General features: G+C 35.1%; 1 protein-coding gene across 1 annotated transcript in view; it reads left to right on the top strand.

Moving 5' to 3' along the window:
- The window catches only part of KCNK2 (potassium two pore domain channel subfamily K member 2), a 139,643-nt gene that overhangs the window by 48,526 nt on the left and 76,171 nt on the right, over window positions 1-14,946 (top strand). The gene's annotated exons all lie outside the window — the stretch shown is intronic.

Genomic DNA, 14,946 nt, shown 5'->3' with positions numbered 1-14,946 from the left:
GGATTGGGAGGAATTACAGCTGTCTTGTTTCATGGAAGGAGGTGGGTTTAAAGCATAATTTTCAATTAAGAGAAGGAAATTAACTCATCACAATTATGAAGAAAATATGTGTGCAAAGGGAATTCTCCCCTTCCACACATGCTTGTGATGAGATTTCCTCTCATGGGCTTGACCTCTGATTTGGGTGTGTGAATTAAGATTCTAAAAGTTTTAATTTTATTCTTCGATGTCATTGATAGATTATGAAGTGTATACAGTTTTCAAATGAGTACCTTATATCAAAGTCCTAAATAAGTGAACATGGACAATTTATGGATGAACTCTTGCTTAGAATTTTCCTTTGAGAGGAATTTGTAGTGTCCTGTCATTATGTGAATCCACTGTAATGCCTCTTTGTGCTGGAACACTTGCCAGTGAAATAAATACCTTAGCATGTTGATTTTTGCCTTTGTTAAGAAGTCAAAGAGCTATGTTTACTCTTACATCTCCATCAGCTAGGTCAAAAGTTGTGTGGCTGCGAAAATCTGGAAGAATGGCAACCTTGATATCTAACCATAATAACAGGTTAACTTTGGAGCTTAGACATCTTGGCCATTTCTACTATGGAAATAACTGTTTATTGTGTAAACTACTTAAGAGTCTGGAAGGAAAAAAAAAGCTCACAGACTGAGTGAGAATGGTTTGTTTCTGCCCAATGAAAACTCAAATGTCCACGTTATAACTCATCATGACCACCACTAAATTATTCTCCAAGAGACTTAGTCATTATACAGACTTAGTGTTGCATCCTATGTTTATAAACAGTCTCATATTTTGAATCCCAAATTCAGTAAGTTTTGCAGACATATACTTCAACACATGAAAAAAATAAACTTATTACCAGCCTTACCCCCAAATTACAGCCATTAAGCACAGTAGCTGATTATTTAGGTTGTTTAGGTAGCTGCCTGACAGCCCAAATCTCTTACTGTTCTATCTCAGTCTTAGGTGGATTAAGTCATCCTAGGTCACTGACATTTACTCCATGGTCTTCTACTCCTAGGTCAAGGCCATCTCCTCTGACCTTGGACTAGATTATGGTCTAGGGCAAGGTAAAAATTTTGGCCTCTTTCATAAGTCTCCATTTGAGAGATATCCAAGTCATTATTTAATAAAATTCAAAGTGTAATTATTAATATTGCTAATGATAATAATTGTGTGATCTTTGAAGTGGTTTTTAGAAATCATAGAAATTGTAACCTCTAGCACTAAGCTACACTGTATTGGCTGTTTAAAAAACAGAACTTGAGACAGTCTGGGAGAAAAAGTTGCAGTTGCTCTCGTAGGGTGTCTGATACAGGCAGTGCTTCATGGAGCTGCATTGGCTGAACTGTCCCAGAATTTTCTACTCAGTGTTAACAATTTGTCTAAGAAGCCAAAGTGACCCTTATTATTCATTAGAAATATGCCCAAGAGAAGTTCAGTTATACAAAATAGAATATTAAAATTTAAGACCTAATTTTAGAGAATCTCTTCATATATCTACACACTGTTTTCAAAACCATACCCTTCAAAGCCCTTCACAAATTCCATTTCACAGTTGCACAGACTAACATCCATTCCTGACTATTCTTTTTCTCTCATTCCTTGCTTCCAGTTCATCAGTCAGTCCTGTTGGCTCTGCCTTTACAGTAGATCTATAATGTAACTACTGCTCACCATTCAAACTGCCACCATTTTGGTCCAAGCCAGCATCATCTCAGTGCCAGCATCCATGTAGAAAGAAACCGTCTTCTCAGAAATATTCTCTGGATTCCAACTCATTCAGAGCAAACACCATACCCCACTGCTTATCGCACCTAATAAGATGCAAGTTCTGGGATTCTTATGTGTTTGAGTCTTTTCTGTATCCCCAGTGCCTGACACATAGTGGGTGCTTAATAATTATTTTTGGAATTAAAAACAAATGGGGATTCTAAATGATATGAACTGCACCTTGTTGGAAATTACATAACACTAAATGGATAACTTATTACACTAAATTCTTAGGTCTTTAAACAGGCTTCATTACTAACTTTTTTTGTTTGTTCATTTACTTATTCAAAAAATAATAAAACATGATCAGTCTGCTACTATAAAGATAAAAGATAAATTACTTGAGCCCAGGTGGCACACAGACCAGTCAGGGAGGCCCGTGGGCAGATAGTCATTTACAATATAGCATGCCAGGTGCTATGGCTTAAGAGCATTCAGTGAGAATGTATAGGAGTGACACTGTACATAGATACTGGGGTAGGTGGGTGGGTAAAAAGGGAGCAAGGAATACTTCCCTTTCCTTGATAAATGTCCTATTTGAGATTGGAAAAAGAATTAGGAATTTCCCAGATGAATAAAGGCAGAATGGGAGCATTCCAGGCATCAGGAGTTCATGTGGGAAAGATTAGGGGTAAGAGAGAATATGGTCTGTTTAGGAATTACAGGTCATCTAAAATTGTTGTTTGTAGTTGAAGGGATTCATCTTTAGAACCATGTAAATCATTAAGTCAACGTAGTAGCTCCTATTGGATCTATGCTACTTTTGCCACTGCTGGGAGTGTAAAAGGAAATAAGAACACAATTTGCAATCAAATTTGGGAGATAAAATTTACAATTAGGAAATAATGGAATAATAACAAAAATAGGTCTTGTATAATCAAATATTACATGGAACAATGGTTTCAGTGCTGTAAGAATTGAGAAAAAGGAAAGAACATGTGGGCTGCAACGGGGAGGAAAGGCTTAATTAGAGAACTTGGATTTGAACTATGCTTTGAAGAAATTGTTTTGGTTTAGATTGATGGAGGGGAAAAAGCCTCCCAGTCTGTGAGATAGCTAAGCAAAAACACCAAGAGAGAATGAGCCTGACTTATTTCAAGGATAGAAAAGTAAATATTTGAGTAGACCAGAGGAATTGTTTAAAGGAGTAATGGGAAATATTACTGACTGATTCACATGGGAAGAATACAGTTGAATATAATTTGGTTTTTGAGAATTTTGGATCTACTGTACTAAGAACATGGATTTTTTGGAAAGCGAAGTGACAGGTTAAAAGTGACATTAGAAGATGCATCTGTCAGGAAGAGGATACGTAGAGACTGACAGTGAGGGAACAGTTAGGAGACCATTTCTGTGATCCACGGAAGGGGAGTGAGAGTGTTGACTGGGAGGATTGGAGTTGGTGTTGAAAGATGAGATTAGGACAAAAGGTTGAAATAATTAGATGCGGGAATCAACAGGCCTTGGTGACTAATACAACAAAGAGAGAGGCATCTAAATGTTGACTATTGAAATGAAATGAATATCTAGGCAGCAGGCTGGTATTTCATAAGCAGTCCTAGTTGATCCTGTGAAGAAAAAGGAGTTTAAAAAAATGGCCAAGATTTTATACATGGTGTTATATTAGGAAGCTTCATTTTAGTTGTTTTCCCACCTCAATTTTTATTTGTTGGTTTATTCTTTAATTCAGACAGACTAGAAAGACAAGGTGGACAGGCTCCCTCCGGAGCTCACATTGGGGTTGAGGAGACCCAACAATCAGTCAGTGCACTTAAAGACAAGACCATTATCAATGGCAGTAAATGCTCTACAAGAAGTTCATGTGCGTGATCAAGAGTAGGTAGTGGAGCCGGAGCAGGGAGTGGCAGGTGCTCTAAAGCAGACTAATTCAAGAGCTCTCAGAGCAGGTGACAGTTAAGTGGAAGCCTAAGGGATGAAAAGAAATCAGCCAGGGAAAGAAGAGTGCAAAGATGAGTTCAGGCAGGGGGCACAGCATGGCAAAGAAGAAGCGAGATTAGCAAGATGAACAGGGGCCAGCGGATGTAGGACTTGGTAGGTCATGACAATAGCCTCAATTCAGTGAGAAACCACTGAAAGATTTAAGCAGAAGGGAGTCCTGATGTGACTCAGGCTGCAGTTCAGAGGGCAAAAGGGAAAGCAGGAAGGCGAATGAGAAGGTTATTGCATTACTCCATATGAGAGAAGATGTTCACTTGAACTACGGAGGTGGCAGTGAGGATGAAAAGTGGACGGATGCATGATCTTAAAAAGACAGTTTATGGATGGAGATACACTTGTCTCTGAGAATGGGGCCATGGGTGGGGGTGGGGTTAGTGTTTTAAATTTTATTTTAAAGAATAATAAGAAATCACTTAAACTCTAGGAAAGGCTGTTGGCAAAAATGATGTAATGGAAAACTGTATTCTATTTTGAGGTCAATTTAAAGATTAGAATAAGATGTAAGGTGATTTTATTCCCTGAAGGCATTAAAATATAATAAAATTTTCCCCAGTGGATAGTAAATCGGAATGCCAGGGACCGGATTTGCCCAAGCTTATCACTGAATCATCCTGATCTCTGAGTGTCAGAATGCAAATAACAAGACACCGCTGTGGTCTACAGCAACTTTAAGATCCCAAAGCATCATGTTAGGTCTTATGGAAAACTTCCTTGGAGTAACATTTCTCGTATTTACAAAGCACTCTTGTTTTCCACCCCTTGAGTTATAGAGATTGGATTCAGGTATATAGTTTCTGTGTTTAGTTTTTTCTGTATTTTGAACCAGCCACTGGGACTTTCAGTTTCCTTTTACCTAGATTGAATTATTGAATTGCTGAAGCTGTTACGACAATGGTCACAGATTTTCTGCCAACTCTTATTTCACCTGTTTAGCATAATGCTTAATTATGCATTAGAAAACAGGGGAAAAAATTAAAGAAAGATTAGAAAAAAACAGGGAAACAAATTAAAGAAAGTTTTAACAAACAGTTCCAGATAAAAAGAAGAGGTCAATTTTGGAAATGCCAAGACTGTACTGAAAACTGTAAAGCCTATGCATATCTTTAGCAGAGAGTCTAGGACCTTTCTGTCGGTAAAAAAGCTATAACTTAAAAGGTGAGGGAAAAGGTGTAAGATCTTTTTTGTTCAATTTTGTAATCTCATGAAACCACTGCCTGAACTTGGAAATGAACAGACTTGAAGCAGTGGTGTAGAATTTGACAGTCAGCATTTTCCCAGGGGATGATGTCATTGCAGGTTTGAGTGTTGGGTGCTATCTTATTAATTTGGTACACTCATAATTCTGTGGCATTTCACTAGTCTCTTGGCTGTTCTCTGAGAACTGCATATTGGATTTTGGAAACACATTTTAAAGGAAAGTTGAGCTTCCTTCAGGCAGCTTAAAAGGCAGATAATCTTGCAAGGTGACTTCCAGCTCTGATTCCATAATCTCATTGCATTTTTCTTTATGCCAGTTTGTTAAAGTAGATAATTCTTTTTCCAAAATCTGTAATTCTGGTGTTGTGCAGTTGAAATACAGAAGTTGAAATTAAGAAATTGTTTTGGGTCTTTGATACGCTGTTTCTCTTCCCATCCACTAAAATTAATGAAAATAAAACCTATCTCAGGATATTAACATAAATTCCTACCATTCAGAACCTTCACATAGGTTTATTTTCTAAGTTAAAATGCATTTATTCTTCAGAGAAAATGCCTTCTGAACGGTAGTTAAGATTGCAGAGTGCAAAATTATATTTGATAGGCAATAAAGCAGAATTATTGCATAAATAGTATTATAGACTCCAAATCTTTTCTCATTATGTATGTATGTTAATCAGCACAAAGAGGTTTAATTCAGAACACCTAGTACTCAGAATCCTGTGCTAGTTGGACAGGGATTTGGGAGCATTAAGGATGTAATCTTCCCAGGAGTGAGGCAGTGTTTTTATTATTATTATTATTATTTGGTAGTAGAACACAGAGCAAGAAAGTATAGATATAAAAGAAACCGGAAGTGCCAGTGAGGGGAGGGCTGGCTATGGTATCTGCATAGTAGTCATCCATATCTTGGGTGTGTTCAAGACAGGAATTGCTTGCATTCTGTAACAAAATATGCTTTTAGATATTTTTGCCTACTTTTGAAAAGTTTGTGATAACATATTTTTAATCTTCGGGAAATCAGTCACTGTCAAATGATGTGATCGTGAAATTACCCCAAAATTGGAAGCAAAGAATTGTCATGAAGTTCATGCCCTGAATAAATACAGAATCTATTTTTAATCTTGTCATTTCCCCCTTCCCAACCACTATATGAAATGTAGCACGCTTGTCATAGATTATAGATTTTACAGAGCATCTGATTGACCACTAGATATGCAAGTATTGCTCGGAATGTGATTAAAACTAGGTGAGATGATTATCAGAAAAATATTTTTGTAATTGTCTCAAGTATTGCATTTGATAGGGAACAAACATAATAACATTTGTCTGGGCCTGTCTACTTTAAGCTAGTAATTATGCTACATATTTGTTTTCTTCCCAATCCTTTAAAAAAAAATCTAGACTTGTGCAATCTTACTCTTGGAAAATTGGCATTGTTATTTATGTGGTACTGTAAAAATAACATGGTATTTACAAAAGAAGTACCTGTGCCAAATGAGGTCCATGTGTAAGTATTGTGGTTTGTGTGCACATAAGGTACGATGCAGATAATGACTAATTCTGAACACAAAGGAATTCCATGCAGCCATCTCTTGGTTCTAAAGTACCACTGGGGGAAATATTGATATTATGAACTTTTGAAAGTCACAAGTCAGCAAAAAATGCAAGTTAATTACTAATCTTAAACTTCTTCCCCTTTTAACTTTATTTTTGAAGCAAAAACAGCAAACATGTGGGCAAATTTGGTTGATGTGTTGTACCTCTCCTCTTTAAGCTTAAGTTTCCCTTACTGGAGATGCTAACAGAGTGAAATTCCCAAAGGCAAGCAGCAGGAGAAGGAAAAAGAAAGAAAGGGTATGGAATAAATCATAATCAGCCTAAGTAGCTCCTGTTTAAAGAGTGCAGGTTTTAATAGGTAATTTCAGTGGTACCTGTAGATAACTTAATGAAAACTCTGTTTTTTGTTCTTTGTTTGTTTGTTTTTTTGAATAAGAATTAGGTGATTTAATATATAACAAATGAGACTTAATCTAAAACATAGAAAAATGAAGGATTATTCAATTAATGATATTGAGGTAACTAGTTGCCAATATGGAAAAGATCACTTAGAACCATGCCTTATACATCAACATAAATTACAGTTGAATTCAAGAGTTAAGTTTTTCAAAAATCACTCCTTGGGAAAGTTAGAATAATTTGATTACTTAATATAGATAGAGATGAGTTATGATAAGCTATGCTAAAAACCAACAGAAAAAAAAAAATCACAGAAGAAAATAGGTATATGACCAGGTACAAAAATTGAATCCTTCGTATCCTTCCTGACACACATACACATGCAGTCACCAAGCTGAAACATCAAAATAGACAAAGCAGTTTGTACTATGAAAAAAGATTAATATACATCACATATAATTCTAAATAGACTTATAAAAATATCAAATCATCGTAGACAGTTAAAGGACAGATTAGAAATTGGAGGTTATTTAAACTATATGTTGCCTTAAAAATCTAAGATATATATTATTCTACAAAATTTACGAATCTAAAAGCTGTATGATGCCAAATACTTGTGAGAATATTATAAGAAGGGCACTTTCCTATATTGCCGGTGGCATTGTAAATTGATATAACGTTTTTTTGGAAAGCAATTTGGCAATGTGTTTCAAGAGTCATAAAAATGTTCATACCCTTTAACCTAGTAATTCTACTTCTGGGAATCTATCCTAAGGAAATAATCCAAAATATTAAAAAATACCATATACTTGACAATGTTTATCCCAGTGTAATTTATACTATATAAAAATGGAAACCACTCAAACTCTCCCACATAAAGGCTATGCTTTAGTAAATTATGGTCCATTCACTCAATGGAATGTACATGAATATAAAATAGTGAGTATTATAATTCATTTGTACTAACAATTCCTTCTCATGGTAAATCCTTTTCTGTGAGATCAGCTCATGTCCTACTTACTTAATAAAACTAACAAAGATGTCATGCATCATCTTTTTAACTCTTGGGAAACTCTGTTTTAATATCATTTGATGCATAAAAAAATAGATGTAGACATGACCTCCTAATAAATATTATACTGCAAGTAAATAAAGTGCTGTACATATTCATGCAGACACTTAACCTAGTTGTACTTACATAGTACAGCTTAGAATGAAAATATTGCTCCCTATTTTTTTCAAAGGAGTGAGTCAGTAGAAGGAACATCAGATTTCATTTCACAAAATTTAAGTTTGGGTTTCTGCCTTTGCTACTAGCTAGGGTTATATTCTTGAGCAAATCACAGTTCTTCTATTATCCTTAATTTTCTTATTTGTCACATGGGGCTAGTGTTTCTCACAATCAGAACTGTTGTGGAGGTTAAATAATGTATGTAAAAAGAGCTTGTACACTGAATGGCCGTATACTAATTTAAAGTAAGCTAATTTTGTTACTAAAGTAATTTTTATTAAAATTTATACTACATTTATTTCTATTACTAATGTTAACAAAGAAAGAAAATACATTCTTTCCTAAAGCTTTAATCCACACATTTTAATTCTTATAATATATATAATGTTGCCTTCACATAATTAAGGTTTGCTCAAACCAGTTATTCTCACAATGCGAAGTGTTAGATTTGACTAGTTTCTTCATCTAGTTAATTTGTTTTGATCTAATGAAACAAGTTGATTTTAATGATATCTAGATAATCCAAAATGTGATCATCAGAATGATATATAATGAAACAAGGTGTTACTCTTAGTTGAGTAGAATAAAAATTAATATTTTTATAAATCTTTTTTCTATATGATTTTTAAAAAAATCTATGCCTCTATATTAGGATCTGCTAAGTTATTTTCTGTAGTAAACAATCCTCACATCTTGGTGACTTTACAAAATAAAAAGTTTATTTCCTGATCACGTTGTACGTCCTGTGTGGGTCAACAGGAGGGCCCTGCCCATTGTTCTTGCTCATAAGAAGGAGACCATGGGAAATTGAACACTGGCTAATCATGCTTCATATACGTGCACTCATTGTTTTCACTCACGTGACATTGGCCAGACCAACTTCAAGAGTGTAGGTGGGGAAATGCTATCCTACCTTATGCTCAGAAGAACCAGGATATTTTGTGACAGCTCTAATAACTTCCATAAACAAATATACTAATTAGATACCTCCTTGAATGTTCTTTGATATACAAAGTAATTAAACATTATAATAAAATAAGTAATTAACATTATAATAAAATATAATATTTTGTGGAATATATATATCTGTTAGATTTTTAAGGCAACATATAATTTATATTTTAAGGCAACATATAATATAAATTAAACATTATAATAAAATAAAATAGTTTATATTTTAATTTGCTTTCTCAAACTATGTCTCCTTAACTCCATCACTGCAATAGGATTTTCATTTTTCACATCTAATATAGTGCTAGTGAAGGAGATTGTGTTCCAAAATTATCTCCCTATACAGTGGTTTCATCAGTGAAACTATCTCAAAATGAAAATAAAAATCAATATGTAAAATTCTAATTTTAGCTTCTTGGCAGAGATTTTACTGTCACTGGTGATACTATATAGGGATTCCATTAGCATTTAGAGTAAAGTCACCCCTTGATATCCAAGGGCGAATTGATTCCAGAACCCTCACAGATATCCAAATCCATGGTTGCTCAAGTCATATAAAATGGCATAGTGTGAGGGAGACGCAAGAGGGAAGAGGTATAGGGATATATGTATATGTATAGCTGATTCACTTTGTTATAAAGCAGAAACTAACACACCATTGTAAAGCAATTATACTCCAATAAAGATGTTAAAAAAAATAAAATGGCACAATGATTGTATATAACCTACGAATGTCTTCCCATTTACTTTAAATCATCTCTAGATTAATTATAATACCTAATGCAATGTAAATGCTATGGAAATAATTGTAAATACAACGTAAATGGTATGGAAATAGTTGCCAGCATGCGGCAAATTCAAGTTTTGCTTTTTGGAACTTTCTGGAATTTTTCTTTTGAGTATTTTTGATCCGTGGTTGGTTGAATCTACTGATATGGAAACCAAGGATATGGAGGGCCAACTGCATTTTAGTAGTGATCACTTATCATGATGATACAAAAACAGTCAAACCGTTTAGGAAAGTAAGTTAAACGACTGAGTTTACTTTTGATGTAGAAGCAAAATAATGCAGGGGTCAGCAAACTATGACCCTGTGGGCAAAATCCCGCCTTCTTTCTGTTGTATAATTATTAGAACACAGCTACGTCCATTTATTTTAGTATCGTCTTTGGCTACCTTCATGCTATAATGGCAGAGCTGAATAGTACAACAGAGGTTATATGGCATGCAAAGCTGAAATTTTTACTATCTGGCCCTTTACAGAAGAAGTTTGCCAACCACTGGACTAAAGAAAAGAGTGTAAAGCAAGGAAAAAAATACAATTTGTAAATAGAAGACCTGGATTTGTCTTGATTCTAACATTATTCACTGTGTGATTTTGACCAGATCATTGAACTTCTCTGAATTATTTCCTCATGTGAATAGTCCAAATGACTTCCTAGTAGGTGAATAATAATAGTTGTGCTTGCCATCTCGCAGGATTTTATGAAAACTCAAAGGATAATATATTTCATAATGCTTAATTAACTACTGTGCAGTTAAAATTGATCATTTTAAAAGAATATTCTGTATTTCTCCATTTTTCCTCATTGTCCAATAAAGATTGAAGTGAGCTTTGTGACTCAATTCCTATGAACCTCTGAAAGGGTAACCCTCAAGGGCTTATAATCTTGTTTTCTGGAGAGAGGGCCCATAATGTATATCGGATTCTCAAAATGGCCTGTCATTCTCAAAAAGGTTTAAAGCCATTGGCTTGAATAATTTCTGTTTTAATTTTCAGACTTATAGAAAGTAACATTTTGTAGCACTTCAAAAATTGAGAAAAAAATACCATATTAGAAACATCATAGCAATATGCTCATGTAGATGCTGGCCAACTAACTGCTTAGAGAACTGAGTATAGTGCTCAGAAAGAAACCATGTGAAAATACATTTCTAAAAATAAGAAAATCTTATGTTCCTGCTGAGCTCTGAGTGATATTATAGTGTCAAATATTTTCCGTTCTTCCAAACTCCTGCAGATTCTGAATTGTTTTCTGTAAACATGATAAGAAATGTTACGTTTTAGAAAACTAGAGTATTACTATCCCCATTCCTGACATTCTGGGTTTTAAAAATTCAGTCTTCCTCCTATTATATAATTATTAGAATATAGCTACATCAATTTGTTTTAGTATTGTCTTTGGCTACCTTCACGCTATAATGTCAGAGTTGAATAGTACAACAGAGGCTATATGGCCTGCAAAGCCAGAATCTGGAAAAGACTATATATATATATATATATATATGTATATATATATGTATATATATATATATATACACACATACACATATATGTGTGTGTATATATATATATATATATACACACACATACACACACACACACATATGTGTATAACTGAGTCACTTTGCTGTATACCTGAAACTAACACAACATTGTAAATCAACTATATTTCAATAAAAATTAAACAGGACAAAAACAAGAAAAGCATGCAAATGTAAGTATAAGAATTAAAAAAGTGGTACTGGATAAAGGAAAAAAAAAAAAACTAGACCAGGAAAATAGGCTGGGAATGGGAAGGCACAATTTTAAAGGAGTTTAAAAGACGATATTTCTTTTCCAGTTTTTTATATTACTTGTTTTCACTTTGGATTTGTGTTTCTAAACTGTGAACATACAGTGTGGATGGGGGCCTCAGAAGTTCTTTCCACTTAATTCAACGTGGGCAGGCTTAGTAGCAGGATAACATAAGTATAGTTAGCTACCAGTTAGTACATTTCAGTTCACTTCCTTCTACTGAGTGGAAAATCCTCCCATATTCTCTATCTATAGGCTCTGGATTGTTATGGAAACAAGGAAACAATATGTTTATAGCTGTTGTCCTGAGCTATCTTTAGGAGTGTCTTGTTGATTTCTTACTTGCATTCCAGGATTAGGTTTTCTAATAGACTGAATTTAGGGTAAAGGACTTAATCTGAGATAGTCTTCATAGCTGTGAAGAGATTACAGAAAAGAGAAAACTGTATTAAGGGTTCACATTTAGGGCACGATCAGGCCTTCTCGTAATTATCTTTTTTTATGTTCATGTTTCACTTCAAGCTCAAATGAGACTGTGTAAGAAATTAAGTAAGGATACAAGGTAGTGTGGAACAGTGACGTTCGTACTCCTTCCCTGTCCCCCACCCCAGAAATCCTTCATTTAAATTAAACCTTATGAATGTCAAATATATAAAACAGAAAATGGAACTATTTGTGCGTGTACGTGTCTGTCCGTGGTGGGGCAGGGGTAGTGGGATGTATCCAAGAGCAGGCAGCCTGTTTCCATAGTAGGACAAGGCTTGGAGGTCAGATAGGTGTGCATTTAAACGCTGACTGTGTCACTTTCAATTGCTCACGTGTGTTTTACTTAACATTTCCGAGCCTTAGTATAAATAAGTTTTGAGACATCTTTTCCAGAATTTTTACTTTGGGAATTAATTGAGGAAAATATACCCAAAGTGCCTAGGATACCACAGTCCCGCCCTTATAGTAGATTCTCAGTCAGTGTTAATTTCCTTTTACACATCTTTCCGGTTCAAACGTTCCCAGAGTTTGGGGGATGGACTTTTCCCCACCATCTTCTCCTAGTCCCAAGGCTTAGAGCACATATTCTACTATCTGTGGGAAATTGTGGAAAATAAATTCTAGACAGCAAAGGAAATTACCCACATAAAGCAAAGATTTCCATTAGGTAGGACAGAACCAATAAAAATTAATAGCACATGATCAGTGAGTCACCAACTATTATTAGGTGGATTCTTTGAGCTTCTGATGGTTCTTTCCTTGACAGAAATATACAAGAGGTATAGATTGGCAAGACCTATAAAACCCAAGAGACATTGAGAAGTCAGGAAAATTGTGGCATCGGACTGAAAGATTTGTCTTTTGTATGGTCCCTTGTGTAATAATATAATAATGGCAAAAAAAAAAATAACATTCAGTATGTACCAGGTACTGTTTTCAGTACTTTATGTACGTATTCAAACATTGTCATCCTTGCCACGACCCTATAAGGGAGTTACTGTCATTCTTCCCATTTTGGGATAAGCAAAGGGAGGCATTGAGAAGTTTAAATAACATGCCTGAGTCATGCAGTGAGTACGTGGCATTAGTGGAGTTTTAAACCCACAGAGCGTGGCTGCAAGGTCAGCATTCATACCCTCTGACCTGTATTGCGTCATATGTTGAGAAAAGCAAGGTATATGTGTTTTACCATAAATTTTTTGTGTACTGATGGTATTTGTTCATCTCTCCCTCCTAATGGTTAAGGACTTAGTTTCAAGACTCTACCTTTCTAGGTGAAAGGATGATGCCGTTGTTACCTTTGGAAAATGTACAAGTAATTTGCAGAAAATCAGCTTGAAAAGCACTGGGCTCTGATGGATCCTCCAACACTTTTTACTTGTAAATATTGAATTGAGCAAGGTATATCTTGAGTAAGGTATACCTTTACCATGTGTGAGAAAACCTTGTATGATATTTAGACTGAATGGCCTTACTGTCTTGATGTTGAGGATATGAAGCTTTTAAACATGAAAATGTACCTCCTTAATTTTCTTTTTTAGTGTATTTTTTAAAAACTAAGATACACAAATAAGTTAGTTTGAAGATACTTAATTTGTCAAAATCAAAGAACGCATGGAAATCTAATCTCATATCTGAGGTGAATCTTAAAAGATGTTGGATGTTAAATTTAAATTGAGTTTAACCAATGTCCCTTAATGGTTTGGGTGATGTATTCTTTCATCTAAATGACCCAACTTCAGCTGTCGTCACTCAAGTTCAGTATCTGGATAATTATACATCTTTCAGGTAGGTTGGCTGTCACATTCTCTCTCTTTTCCTTTCTGACACTGACAGTAGTTGATGAGTTTTGAATTACTGCCCCAAGGTAATAGCCAAGACAAGCATAGTTCCTTACACCATAATTTCATGTTAAATTGTATTAAATATGGACACTCAACACTTGAAAACTTTGCATTTTGTCTCTTCAACCTCTGCTACCTAATTACTACCAATACTTCAATTTTCTTAGTCTCAGCTTTCCATATTTGTGGAATGATGGGGTTAGAATTCTATTGGCCATTTCAATTCTTACATTTTATGATTTTGTTTAAAAACTTCAGGTGCCTTTTCCCTCTCAATTTGTGGTTGTTTATATTGTGAATATGGAAAAATACTAGGTCATCTCAGACAAGATACTTTCCATCAATCCTGTGAGAGATGTTGAAGTAGTTCCTCCAAAATAACAGGCTTTGCCATGATACAATTATTATGTTTACCACTTGCTAATGAAGGATGAAATATCCGATAGCTGCCAGTGCCTGCTTGGCTGTGACAGTAAACGGTGAATTGCAGTAACATAGAGTGCTTTGTCTATTATTTGATTGGTATCAAATAGCTGTTTTTGTTCCATGGCATAATCTGCACAGTGAAATGCGTGAAAAAGAATATTGGCTCAACTCCTCCTTACTCTAAACGTGTTTCAGTGGGAAAAGTAGTGTCAGCATGAGCTTCACCATCTTCACCACCATTGTTTTCATCAACAGTGTACATTTCTTCAGAGCACCACTGGCAGTACCTGAGCCATGCTTTATGGCCGGAAAAGTAACATTAGCCGGCGGATACTCACTGACTACTTGCCATGTGCCAAGCACCATACCATGTCCTTTATGTGTAGTATATCACATAATCCTCATTACTCTTTACAAATGGGGAAACTGAGGCACAGAGAGTTTTTTGTTTGGTTTTAGTAGTTTTCTCGGTGACAGAGTGACAAAGCTAGGATTCAATCCCAGATATTTGGGCTCTAGAG

Source organism: Eschrichtius robustus, chromosome 3 (genome assembly GCF_028021215.1).
Source record: "Eschrichtius robustus isolate mEscRob2 chromosome 3, mEscRob2.pri, whole genome shotgun sequence".
NCBI lineage: Eukaryota > Metazoa > Chordata > Mammalia > Artiodactyla > Eschrichtiidae > Eschrichtius > Eschrichtius robustus.
The sequence above is the reverse complement of the archived record's forward strand: the minus strand, read 5'-3'. Positions and strand labels throughout refer to the sequence as shown.